Raw genomic sequence first — 13,090 nt, forward strand, 5'->3', positions numbered from 1 at the left:
GTTTCCTTTCAATTCACGGCAGTGCGGGACACTTCATTTCAAAGAGCTGACAGGGCAGATCAGATACACTTTCCGTCAGGTGGTGGCTGCGAGCAACAGCAGCAGCAGCTGGCTGGCAATATGCGAGGGCAAAGGAGTTCATTTTCCGTGGCAAAGCTTTCCGTCAAAAAGGAAGGGAGAAATTGCATGAGACAAGGGGACTTCATTCCACATGCTGATCCACTGCTGGATCAGGCCAGTGGCCCCTCCAGTCCACCATCCTGTTCTCACAAGGGGGGGGGGCAGCCAGATGCCCATTATGGGAAACCCGCAATCAGGATTCGAACACAAGACCCCCTCTCGCCTCCTGTGGTTTCCAGCAACTGGCATTCAGAAGCATCGCTGCCTCCGACTGCGGAGGCAGAGCAGAGCCATCGTGATTAGTAGCCATCAATAGTCGTGATGGCTCTGGAGGGTAGGACTCGAACCCATGGCTTCAAGTCAGAAGAAAGGAAATTCTGACTAAACATCAGGGATACCTTTCTGAGTTGTTTGACAGCGGAACAGACTCCCTCAGGAGGTGGTGGACTCTCCTTCCTTGGAGGCTTTTGAGCAGAAGTCGGATGGTCTCTGTCATGGATGCTTTAGCTGAGATTCCTGCATTGCGGGGGGGTTGGACTAGATGACCACTGGAGATCCCTTCCAACTGTACAATTCTATGAATTTGTCCAGTCCTCTTTTAAAGCCATCTAGGTTGGTGGGCACCGCTGCCTCCTGTGGGAGTGAGTTCCACAGTTAACTATAATAAATTATAATAAATAAATTTGTATTTATACCCTGCCCTTCCTGGTTTAAAAACTGGGCTCAGGGCAGCTAACAGCAAATATAAAATATTGATTAAAATGCGACTTTAAAACAAACAGCTTAAAAACAGCATAAAATACAACATAAATGCAGCATCAATGTCAATAAAATTAAAAAAATCAGGATCTTGGGAGGGCGGGCGGACCCAGTTCAGTAAACATCAAGTGATTGCCAGGGCTAACTGGCCAAGTTGGTCCTGCTAGGGCCAGCAAGGAGACCAGGGAAGAGTTTAAATGTGGGGTCCCAGAAGGGTTTCTTCATAGAAAAAGGAAAGGGAAAAGGGGAATGGAGGATCAGGCTAATTCAAATTGAAGGCCAGGCGGAATTGCTCTGTCTTACAGGCCCTGCGGAAGGAGATCAAGTCCTGCAGGGCCCTAGTCTCGTGGAACAGAGCATTCCACGGGGTCGGAGCCATCACTGAAAAAGCCCTGGCGCTGGTGGAGGGAAATCTGGCTTCTCCAGGGCCCCGGACCCTTAAGCTATTATTATTCATGGACCTTAAGGTCCTCTGCGGGACATACCAGGAGAGGCGGTCCCGTAAGTACGAGGGTCCTAGGCTGCATAGGGCTTTAAAGGTCAAAACCAGCACCTTAAACCTGACCCGATACTCCACGGGGAGTCCATAGCTGCCAAGTACCCCGTTTTCCTCGGGAAACCCCCGTTTTTACTTACCTTTTCCCGGTGGCCCCCCGTATCACTTCGTCTCCCGTTTTTCTCCCTTATTTTCTCCTGCCGGCGGCCATTTTTTTCTTTCTGATTTGCCCTTCTATGGGCACCAAAAATGGCCGTCGCCGGCTTCAAAAGTCTCATCTACGCATGTCCGGAAGTGCATAGACGCGACTTCCGGTGTTGGCGGCGGCCATTTTTGGTGCCCATAGATGGGCGGAGCAACACCGGAAGTTGCGCTGACGCACTTCCTGACATGCGTACAAGTGACTAGCGCTGGTGGAGGTTCAACATCTTTATCAATGACTTGGATGATGGGCTTGAGGGCATCCTGAGCAAGTTTGCAGATGACACCAAATTGGGAGGGGTGGCTAACACCCCAGAGGACAGGATCACACTTCAGAATGACCTTAACAGATTAGACAACTGGGCCAAAGCAAACAAGATGAATTTTAACAAGGAGAAATGTAAAGTACTACACTTGGGCAAAAACAATGAAAGGCACAAATACAGGATGGGAGACACCTGGCTTGAGAGCAGTACATGTGAAAAGGATCTAGGAGTCTTGGTAGACCACAAACTTGACATGAGTCAGCAGTGTGATGCAGCAGCTAAAAAGGCCAATACAATTCTGGGCTGCATCAATAGGAGTATAGCATCTAGATCAAGGGAAGTAATAGTACCACTGTATTCTGCTCTGGTCAGACCTCACCTGGAGTATTGTGTCCAGTTCTGGGCACCACAGTTCAAGAAGGATACTGATAAGCTGGAACGTGTCCAGAAGAGGGCAACCAAAATGGTCAAAGGCCTGGAAACGATGCCTTATGAGGAACGGCTTAGGGAGCTGGGTATGTTTAGCCTGGAGAAGAGAAGGTTAAGGGGTGATATGATAACCATGTTCAAATATATAAAAGGATGTCATATAGAGGAGGGAGAAAGGTTGTTTTCTGCTGCTCCAGAGAAGTGGACACGGAGCAACGGATTCAAACTACAAGAAAGAAAATTCCACCTAAACATTAGGAAGAACTTCCTGACAGTAAGAGCTGTTCGACAGTGGAATTTGCTGCTAAGGAGTGTGGTGGAGTCTCCTTCTTTGGAGGTCTTTAAGCAGAGGCTTGACAGCCATCTGTCAGGAATGCTTTGATGGTGTTTCCTGCTTGGCAGGGGGTTGGACTGGATGGCCCTTGTGGTCTCTTCCAACTCTATGATTCTATGATTCTATGACTAGCAAAGCCGCCGGCGGCCATTTTGGGTGCCCATAGAAGGGCAAAGCAACACCGGAAGTTACGTCGACGCAACTTCCGGTGTCACACGGCTGCCGGTCCCGGATTCTCCAGTCCGGGACTTGGAAGGTAAGACGGGGAGCCAATGCAGCTGGTAAAGCACTGGGTGAATATGCTCCCTTGGCAAGGACCCCGTGAGGAGTCTTGCTGCGGGATTCTGCACCCGCTGAAGTTTCTGGGCCAGTTTCAAGGGCAGCCCCGCGTAGAGCGAGTTACAGTAGTCAAGCCTGGTGGTGACCGTCACATGGATCACTATGTCCTTTATTCTATCTGTTCTGACTCTTCCAACATTCAGCTTCCAACAGTTCTAATGTTAGGAGATAGGGGGGGGAACCTTTTCTCATTCTGCTTTCTCCATGGTTTTATGAACTCCTATCATTTTGCTTCCCGCTTTCCTTTTCTCTAAACTAAAATATCCCTAACTCTGCAACCCAGGGCCGTCTTAAGCTCCTTTGGCGCCCTGGCACTGTGGTGCGACGGATCCCTCCGCCGCCCCCTGCCGCCCCTTTTTCCAGCGCGGTGGGCGGCCAGCCGGGCTCAGTGCGTCGCGCGGTCGCCGAGGGCACTGCTGCGCAGCGGAGCGGCCGGCGGGCGGGCAGGCGCGGCTGCGTGGCGCCCCCCCTGGCAGGCCGGCGCCATGGCGCCCTGCGCCACCCAACCTGGCCATAGAGCCAGCCCTGCTGCAACCTTTCCCCAGTGGGGAATCTCTCCATTGCCTTGATCATTTCGGTTGCCCTTTCCCAAACCTTTCCCAGCTCTACAATATCCTTTCTAAGGTGGGGCAAACAGAGAGGTACACCCATCTCCAAACACGGCCGCGCCAGAGATCCGTGTAGCGGGATTAGGATCCTGGTGCTTACATTTTTCGATTCCTTTCCTAACGATCCCTGGCCCCTTCCACCACTCGCACCCCTCTCCCAGGCACACCCACCCAAACCGAGGTTGCTGGGAATGTTGTTCCTCCCATAAATAGTTCCAGAACTAATTTCGTCGGGATGTTGCTAAGCGACCGGCATCACAACCGTGGCAACAGAAACTCTATCGGACCTTCGGTGAAAAGGTGGAAGGGGCAGAAACATTTCAGTGGGGAAAGCGCAACTGTTTCTCTTGGCCCAGGCGCGGCCTGGCAGGCCTCATAAGGACTGCGGTGGTGGTGGCGGCGGAAGGAAATTTGGGGGAAGTTTTGTCAGGAGTTTTTGCTGCTGTTACTGATATTAATTGATATGACTGCTATTTTAGTCCCTTTCTTTTTATGTGGAAATGGTTCAGTTGGGTTATGTGGTTTTCAATCCGTTTTATTCATTTTTATATACAGTGGAACCTCGGTTTACGACTACCTCCGTTTACGAACGCCGATGGACCCGGAAGTGTTTACATCCGGGTTCCGCAGCATCGGATGCGCAGAAGCGATCTGTGCAGCTTGTGCATGCGCAGAAGCGATCTATCAGCGCTTCGCGCACACGCAAAACCGTGCCTTTGTGAGTGAATGCCTCGGTGAACAACCACCTCTGCGGAACGGGTTGCGGTAGCAAACCGAGGTACCACTGTATATTAAGGCCTGGAAACGATGCCTTATGTGGAACAGCTTAGGGAGCTGGGTATGTTTAGCCTGGAGAAGAGAAGGTTTAAGGGGTGATATGATAGCCATGTTCAAATATATCAAAGGATGTCATATAGAGGAGGGAGAAAGGTTGTTTTCTGCTGCTCCAGAGAAGCGGACACGGACAATGGATTCAAGCTACAAGAAAGAAGATTCCACCTAAACATTAGGAAGAACTTCCTGACAGTAAGAGCTCTTCGGCAGTGGAATTTGCTGCCAAGGAGTGTGGTGGAGTCTCCTTCTTTGGAGGTCTTTAAGTGGAGGCTTGACAGCCATCTGTCAGGAATGCTTTGATGGTGTTTCCTGCTCGGCAGGGGGTTGGACTGGATGGCCCTTGTGGTTATATGATTCTATGATATATTTGTAATTATGTGATTTTTTTCATATTATAAGCCTCCTTGAGCATTGTTTTAACTGTGGAAAGGTGGCATACCCCTCCCCCCCAAAAAAGGAGGATGAAGATAAGCTTTTCCAGAGGCATAGGAAGGTGGGGCGGTCCACCCCAGGGGGCATCCCGGGCTGGGTGTGTGACAAAATCCCCCCCGGGCATGATCACCGTTGCACTGGATCTCACCCCCCGGCCGTGATCGCCCTGCCCCCAGGTGCATGACATGTGCGCCGCTCCGGGTGCCCAAGCGGCTTGCTCTGCTGTTGAGCTTTGCAAAGGACTATTCCCGGGTGGTAATTCAGCAATATTTTCCCTTGAGATGACTCAGTGGCCCAGCTGACTACCTTAGCTGGGATCAGGGGGGGCTAGTGACAGCCCTAAGGGACGCAGGTGGCGCTGTGGTCTAAACCACTGAGCCTCTTGGGCTTGCCGATCAGAAGGTCGGCAGTTCGAATCCCCGCAACGGAGTGAGCTCTGTTGCTCTGTCCCAGCTCCTGCCAACCTAGCAGTTCAAAAGCACCTCAAAGTGCAAGTAGATAAATAGGCGTCGCTCCGACAGGAAGGTAAATGGAGTTTCTGTGTGCTGTGGTTTCCGTCACGGTGTTCCGTTGTGCCAGAAGCAGTTTAGTCATGCTGGCCACATGACCCAGAAAGTTGTCTGTGGACAAATGCCAGCTCCCTCAGCCTGAAAGTGAGATGAGCGCCACAACCCCATAGTCACCTTTGGGATCCAGGGGTCCTTTACCTTTTTTACCTTTTTTACCTTTTTTACCTTTAGTGACAATCCTGTGGCTCATATCTGTGGGTCATCACAGGAGATGTTTGCTGCACAGGTGTTGTTTGATGTTTTTGTGTGTGTGACAGCCAGTGGCATGAATGATGTGGGCTGATCCAGGGGGGGGGGGGCGGAGATCACCTATTTTAGAAAGCATTTCAACGATGTGGCCTCTGATTCTAAGGATGGCGGATCCATCTGTTTTTAGGTCTCCTAATTTCTCATTTTCCCAGTGTTAAGTTCAGTCCTTTACATTTCCACATCAGTCTGTGGGCTGCTAGTCCTCATGAAAATGTATGTACGTATTTAAATTGTATACCACCCTATAACCACAGGTCTCAGGGCAGTTGCAACATAAAATCACAATATAAAAATGCAAAATACATTTTTTTTAAAAAAAATCACTAGCATTTTAGTGCAGATTTCTAGTAGACACATTTTGGTATGCAATTTCCCCTAATATTTTGGTATGTTACTTTTCCACTAACATATGCATTTTTTACACACAATTGATTTATTTTTATTTTTCACAGTTATATCCCACCTTTCACACCCAAGGAACTAAAGTTGCCATACTTTTGCCTCTCTCTGTATTTATCCTCACATCAGCCCTGTGGGGTAGGCTAGGCTGAAAGAAGATTACCCAGTGGGCTTCAGGTCCGAGTGGGATTTGAACCCTGGTCACCCAGGTCCTAGTCCAGCACTCTAACCACTGCACCACAGTCCCCCAAGTATATGTATTTTTGTGCACATAACTCAGCTACAGGACTACACTGCAAAATTCAGAAAAGGGCAAATTTCAAAGGGCGGCTGTGTTTCAGTTTTCATTTTATTTCAGGAAGGGTGAATTCGGCAGGTTGATCTTTAAATGTGAACTGGCTTGAATTTATCCCCGCATTCCCACCCCTCGATGCCAGTTGCTGGAAACCACAGGAGGGGAGAGCTGGTCTTGTGTTCGAATCCTGCTTGCGGGTTTTGCTTTGGGGCCTCTAGTTGGTCACTTTGAGAAGAGGATGCTGGGCTCACAAGGCCACGTTCCTGATGCAGCAGTCAGGCTCCTCTGGCGAGTCCCTTCCAAGTCTCTGTTTTTACAATTCTCAGTTCCTCATCTGTAAAATAGGAAACTTAATGAAACTTGTCAAGGAGTTTTGTTCTGAGGGTGTCGGAGGAGAGGAGGTTGGCAAATCGCTTTTGTGCAGACGGAAAATGCTGCAGAAGCAACACATGATTAATGGTGATGATGAAAGTAGTTACAGAAGTTTGAAAACAAAGAATTAAGGTTCCTTCTTTCTTTCTATTTTGCCTCTCAGCGGGTGCCGGAGTCAAGATGCTGGCAAATTGCCTTCCCAGGTTTCTGGCATCATTTAGAGAAAAGGTTAAAAAGGCATTCAAGGATTTCATACTGCCTGTGAAACTGCAGACCTGAAGTTGGGGACCAGCAGGGCCAACGCAAGACAGTTGGGCACCAGAGGTGAACTGCAAAATGTCTCTCCCTGCCAGGGAATCATAGAATCGTAGAGTTGGAAGGGAACCTGAGGGTCATCTAGTCCAACCCCCTGCAATGCAGGAATCTCAGCTAAAGCATCCAGGACAGGCCATCCAACCTCTGCTTCAAAACCTCCAAGGAAGGAGAGCCCACCACCTCCCGAGGAAATATATCCCACTGTCAAACATCTCTTACTCTTTTAAAATGCTTAATGTTTATTATGTTTTTATATACAGTCGTACCTTGGAAGTCAAACGGAATTTGTTCCGGAAATCTGTTCAACTTCCGAAACCTTTGGAAACCAAAGCACGGCTTCTGATTGGCTGCAGGAAGCTCCTGCAGACAATCAGAGGCTGTGGAAGCCCCGTCAGACGTTCGGCTTCCAAAAGAACGTTCGAAAACTGGAACAGTCGCTTCCAGGTTTCAATCGTTTGGGAGCCGAATTGTTCGGGAGCCAAGGCATTTGAGATCCACGGTATGACTGTATGTTGGAAGCAGCCCGGGGTGGCTGGTATTAACAACAACAACAACAACAACAACAACAACAACAACAACAACAACAACAACAACAACTGAATAGGCTGTCCCTATTTTAATTGAGGGTATGCACTTTTGAGAGCCATTGGAAACCTTGACAGCTTGCCGTCGCTGCTTTCCTGCTGTGGAATAACATTTCCCGTGCTAACTGACGGCTTAGCTCACTTGGAAGTGCTTTTTAAGAAAGGTGCCGGCAGCAGGGAACCTTTCTGGTAGTGATCAGCGCAGCATTTTAGTGGCATTTTGCTGTGGCCTTTCCATGACCCTGAACACGTGGCTCTCCGTGTACCCGGCTCACAGACGAGCTCTCGCACGGAGGCAGCATCTGAATATGATGTTCGAGGGATGGAGAGAGCGATCAGGCAGGTGAGAAGAGCTTTCCCCCAACCTCTGCGAGGGCGGATGCTTTCCTCCCGAGAGCTGAGGCTCCTTCATAGATTGATGATGCACAACACACAAGTCTCCCCACATTATGGGTCTTTGCAACATGCAATATACACTTGGTCAAGGAAAGGTTAATTCAGTATCCAGGGCAGCTGTTTATCAGCTCCATCTGGTACGCAGGCTGAGACCCTACCTGCCCGCGGACTGTCTCGCCAGAGTGGTGCATGCTCTAGTTATCTCTTGCTTGGACTACTGCAATGCGCTCTATGTGGGGCTACCTTTGAAGGTGACCCGGAAACTACAATTAATCCAGAATGCGGCAGCTAGACTGGTGACTGGGAGCGGCCGCTGAGAGCACATAACACCGGTCTTGAAAGACCTGCATTGGCTCCCAGTACGTTTCCGAGCACAATTCAAAGTGTTAGTGCTGACCTTTAAAGCCCTAAATGGCCTCGGTCCAGTATACCTGAAGGAGCATCTCCACCTCCATCATTCTGCCCGGATACTGAGGTCCAGCTCCGAGGGCCTTCTGGCGGTTCCCTCACTGCGAGAAGCCAAGTTACAGGGAACCAGGCAGAGGGCCTTCTCGGTAGTGGCACCCGCCCTGTGGAATGCCCTCCCACCAGATCTCAAAGAAAAAAACAACTACCAGACTTTTAGAGGACATCTGAAGGCAGCCCTGTTTAGGGAAGCTTTTAATCTTTAAGAAATTAGTGTATTTTAATATTTCTGTTGGAAGCCACCCAGAGTGGCTGGGGAGACCCAGCCAGATGGGTGGGGTATAAATAAATTAATAATAATAATAATAATAATAATAATAATAATAATAATAATAATACGAGACTAATACGAGGTTGCAGCATACAAGACTTATTAGGTAAGAGAACAGGCGAGTAACAGGCGACATGATAGAAGTGAACAAAATGTGTGGCATAGCATAGAGAGAGTAGCTGGAGAGAAGTTTCTCTCGTAGAGGGCTCTTGTCTTCGAATCCTGCTTGCAGGTTTTTCGCAGGCTTTGGTTGGCCACGGTGAGAACAGGATACTGGACTAGGTAGGCTATTCCATTGGCCTGATCCAGCAGGCTCTTCCTGTGTTCTTAAAAGATGCACATCATTGTAGCTTGCCTCTGACTGGGACTCAGTCTAGCTTTTGGAGTGATTGTTTCCACTGTGCTTTGCTGAAATAAAAGCAATCTGTCCCTACCCCCCACCCCACCCCCCAAACTAATAGAGAAGCGGCTTGCTCCCTGGCATACTGTAAATTCCGTAGTGGATGCAAAACACTGTCTGTTTTCTCCTGTCAAACCTTGAAGGGTGTGAATGATGGAGCTGGCGAGGAGGAAGGCGCGATCTCAGTTTGGAATGACAGAAGGCATGATGTTGAGGAATGAAAGTGGGCCAGAGAACGCCATATTAGCGCACTGGTGCATGCTGTCATTCAGAGCCAATGGCCCTACCACAGGATGCAGATAGAACCAAGATTCTTGCAGAAAGCTAGAAGCGTAAATGACTTTCACTGATACTACTGGATCCAATTCATGTTTCCTTTAATGAATTAAACTAGATAGTTTTAATTTGATTTTGAATAAATGTATAAGTAATTGTTGCTGTTTTGACTTTTGCTTTCATTCTTAACTTCCTTAGTGGGTCTTGCAACCCACTATTCTGAACAATGGTTTTTTATAGGGCAGGGTAAGGGTGCGCTGGGGATGAGTTAATGGAATGAATGGGGTGTTAGGAGAGCTTGCAGGTTGGGTGAATTGGCTTGAAATGATCACTTGCAGTTTCTGGGGTTCAAAGGCTTTATTCATGCAGGAGGCATTCACAGATTGAGTAGAGATGAAAGAGAGAAATAACAGACATCTTGTCTCAACAGGTTGGGAGAGAGAAAAACCAAAACATGACTCAGCTTTTAGGGGCGAAGGTAACTTAGATGAAGAGACTACAAACAAGTGCTACAAGTTAGACAAACAGTGCCCTCGTGTAATTTAAAGTAACACATGCATTCATTCAGGAGGAAGGAAATGTATTTGCTTTTCTTCAGTGGCAGGCTGTGGCCCCCAAAAGTTTGCACACCACTTGTCTAACCCCTTTGTCCTTTCCTTCAACTTAAAAGAAGCCTGTAAATGAGGGGGCGTGGTTCAGATGAGCCAATGTGGCTAGAGTGTCAGACCTGGGAAACCTGGGTTTGAATCCCCGCTCAACCAAAGAGCTCACTGGGTGACCTTTGGGGCCAATCACTGCCTCTCAGCCTAACCTACCTCGCAGGGTTGTTGTGACGATTAAAGAGGAGGGAAAGACCCTTGAGCTAACACCATACTTCGACAAAGGGAGTAGTTTGAAAGGCTTCCTCATATACACTCCATCCTCGCAGGTAGAGGGTTGAAGGTTTGTTGTAAGGGGACCCAGAGTCCCATCCAGACTGACTACTCCCAAACATTCTGCAATTGCGAAACTGTTTGTGTTTCTTTGTGTGGGCCTGTATGATACCGTCCAGCTCTTTTCGCTGCTTGGATTGTGACATTTATGAAGGTTGCTGCAGATGGAGATCATTCGCTCAAACCCTGCTGACTGACGGGAGACGGTTTTGTCACCTGCTGAGTCATGCCAGGTGACTGCGTTTTGCTTGCACCCTGCCGACTCATTGATAGCGCTTTGCTTGCGCTTTTGCTGACTGTAGAAAAGAGCCCGGTCAATGGAGAGCTGTCCATGCTGATGGCATGAGATCACAGGCAGGCATTTGCTAAGTGTTTGACTCGCACCATTTGCGAGCGCTTGGCAAACTATTTGCCTTCCTCCATCCTGCCAAGAACACAGAGGCGATGTAACCACACTTCTGCACCCGATTAAAGTCCAGGAAAGCGAGAGAGAGAGTGTGTGCTAAGAATCCTCTCACCACTGAGCGGGAGGCTGCAGATGGACGGACGGCTTAATAGTGATATGTGCAACTTGAGGAGCAGTCAACTGTAATCACTCAAAGTTTTGGCAAGGAGAAGCTGCAAGAAATTAGCTTTGGCTGGTGGCTGCATGTCAGCCTTGCCAGACTTGAAGAGAGCCAGTCCTAATCAGGCAGGCAGCGGAGCCAGGAAGCAGGTGGGCTGTGCTGTGCATCAGGTATGTCAGCATGTAGAGACAGGCAGATGGAGGACTCAAAAGTTGAGAGAGAAACACAGGCTGGGGAACAGGGTTTATCCTTAAGCCTCACACCCCAAAGGACCAGTTTCTGATCGTAATGATGTCAAGCGACTGCAGAGATGTCACTTTGAGCCAAAGATTGAGGGGGACCAATGTTGGAGGCACGCGATGAGTGCTTGTGCCACACTTTGTGGGAATGTTCAGGGTGGCAGGAAAGGATATATTGTTTATTAATATCCTTCCTAACTTGCGCTAGCAAGTTCCTTTATGTAGCAGAGTTACAATCCCCCTTTTATATGCACAACAGATAGCTGGTTGCAGGCTCGTGTGAGCCTCTCACTGTCTCAGATTGAATTGTACGTTCCTGGTAAGTTCCCTTGGATCCCTCTCAAAAGAATAAAAATGCCACAATCTAATTCAAAGTCAATTGAAGATGTTTACTCACATCAGTTCACAGTGTGATCCCTGAAGGCAGGCTTAGTTACAAATATGTACATGTGGATCTACCCCATATGGGGGAATAATCCCAGTGCTTCTGCTAGCTGAGAGCTGGCCGAACAGTCCTAGCTAGAAGCTGGTCAAACGAAGAAGGAAGTCAAAAAGAGGGAGGTGTGCTGCGTGACTCGTCCTTTTGTTACCTGGACAGGTAAGGTCACACCCACCTTCTAACACATGCAAAATGAAGAGTGCCTCCATTGTCGGGAGAAAGCTGGGCCCCGTTTTGCACCCCAGGTAGAAGCAACCCACATCCTGCTGTTGGGAGGAAGCCAGTTGCTTCACTGCACACTGGAGCACCCTGATTTCTGCACATGGGGGGGGGGGCTGGGCCCCCTCCCAAAATATGGAGGGGTCCCAGAACAGCTCAGCTACCTACAGAAATCTCAAGGGCTGTCACATTCTCTATTGGTCAGACCACAGCTAGAATCCTGTGTCCAGTTCTGGGCACCACAATTTAAGAAGGGTGTTGACAAGCTGGAAGGTGTGTAGAGGAGGGCGACCAAGATGACTAAGGCTCTAGAAACCAAGCCTTATGAGGAATGGTTGAAGGAGCTGGGTATGTTTAGCCTGGAAAAGGGGAGACTGAGAGGAGCTGTGATAGCCATCTTCAAATATCCGAAGGCCTGTCACATGGAAGAGGGAACAAGCTTGTTTTCTGCTGCTCTGGAGGGTAGGATTCAAACCAGTGGCTTCAAGTTACAAGACTAAACATCGGGGAAAACTTTCTGATAGTAGGAGCTGTTTGACAGGGGAACAGACTCCCTTAGGAGGTAGTGGACTCTACTCCTTTGGATGTTTTAAAGCAGAGGTTGTGTGGCCATCTTGATGTTTTTGCTGAGATTCCTGCGTTGCAGGGGGTTGGACTAAATGACCCTGGGTGTCCCTTCCAACTCTGCAATCCGATGATTCTATGAAATGTCAATCCGAGGAGAATCTGAATTGCCGTTTGCGCCAGTTGGACCAGAGGACCATTGGGCCCCTTCCAACTCTACAATTCTATGCTTCTGAGACCAGGTGGGCCATTGGCCTGATCCAGCAGACTCTTCTTCGGTTCTTGTGATCTTTCTTATGTTCAGGATTGGGAGCAGGGGGAGGTAGACAGACGGGATTGGCTCAAACAACACACCAGGGTGTGATGCTGTGGGGGAAGCATCTATGCCCTGCCAGCTTCCAGCCCTGGCGTTGCTTGTCTTAATTGACGTCTAGGGGTACGACTGAGTCATTCTCTTCATCCTTTGCCCTCTGGCGTCCCCTGCTATTCTTCTTGATTGAGAAGCTGGCAGGGAGCAGAAAGACAGGCTGATGAAGGCTGATTGGATTGTTGGATGTCAAGGACTGATCAAGTTAGCTGCCCGCAAGCGCCGCAATCTCAGCCAGCCTTCCCCAAGGTGGTGCCCGCCATCTGTTTTGGACGAACTACGGCTGGCGCTGATTGGAGCGGTGGTCCAAAACAGATGGAGAGCGCCAACTTGGGGAAGGGCGATTTTTCAAGGA

At 49.0% G+C, this 13,090-nt stretch overlaps 1 protein-coding gene across 2 annotated transcripts in view; it reads left to right on the forward strand.

Moving 5' to 3' along the window:
- The window catches only part of PDE2A (phosphodiesterase 2A), a 256,545-nt gene that overhangs the window by 76,062 nt on the left and 167,393 nt on the right, over positions 1–13,090 (forward strand). The gene's annotated exons all lie outside the window — the stretch shown is intronic.

The sequence above is a fragment of the Zootoca vivipara genome, chromosome 4, assembly GCF_965207765.1.
Source record: "Zootoca vivipara chromosome 4, rZooViv2.hap1.1, whole genome shotgun sequence".
NCBI lineage: Eukaryota > Metazoa > Chordata > Lepidosauria > Squamata > Lacertidae > Zootoca > Zootoca vivipara.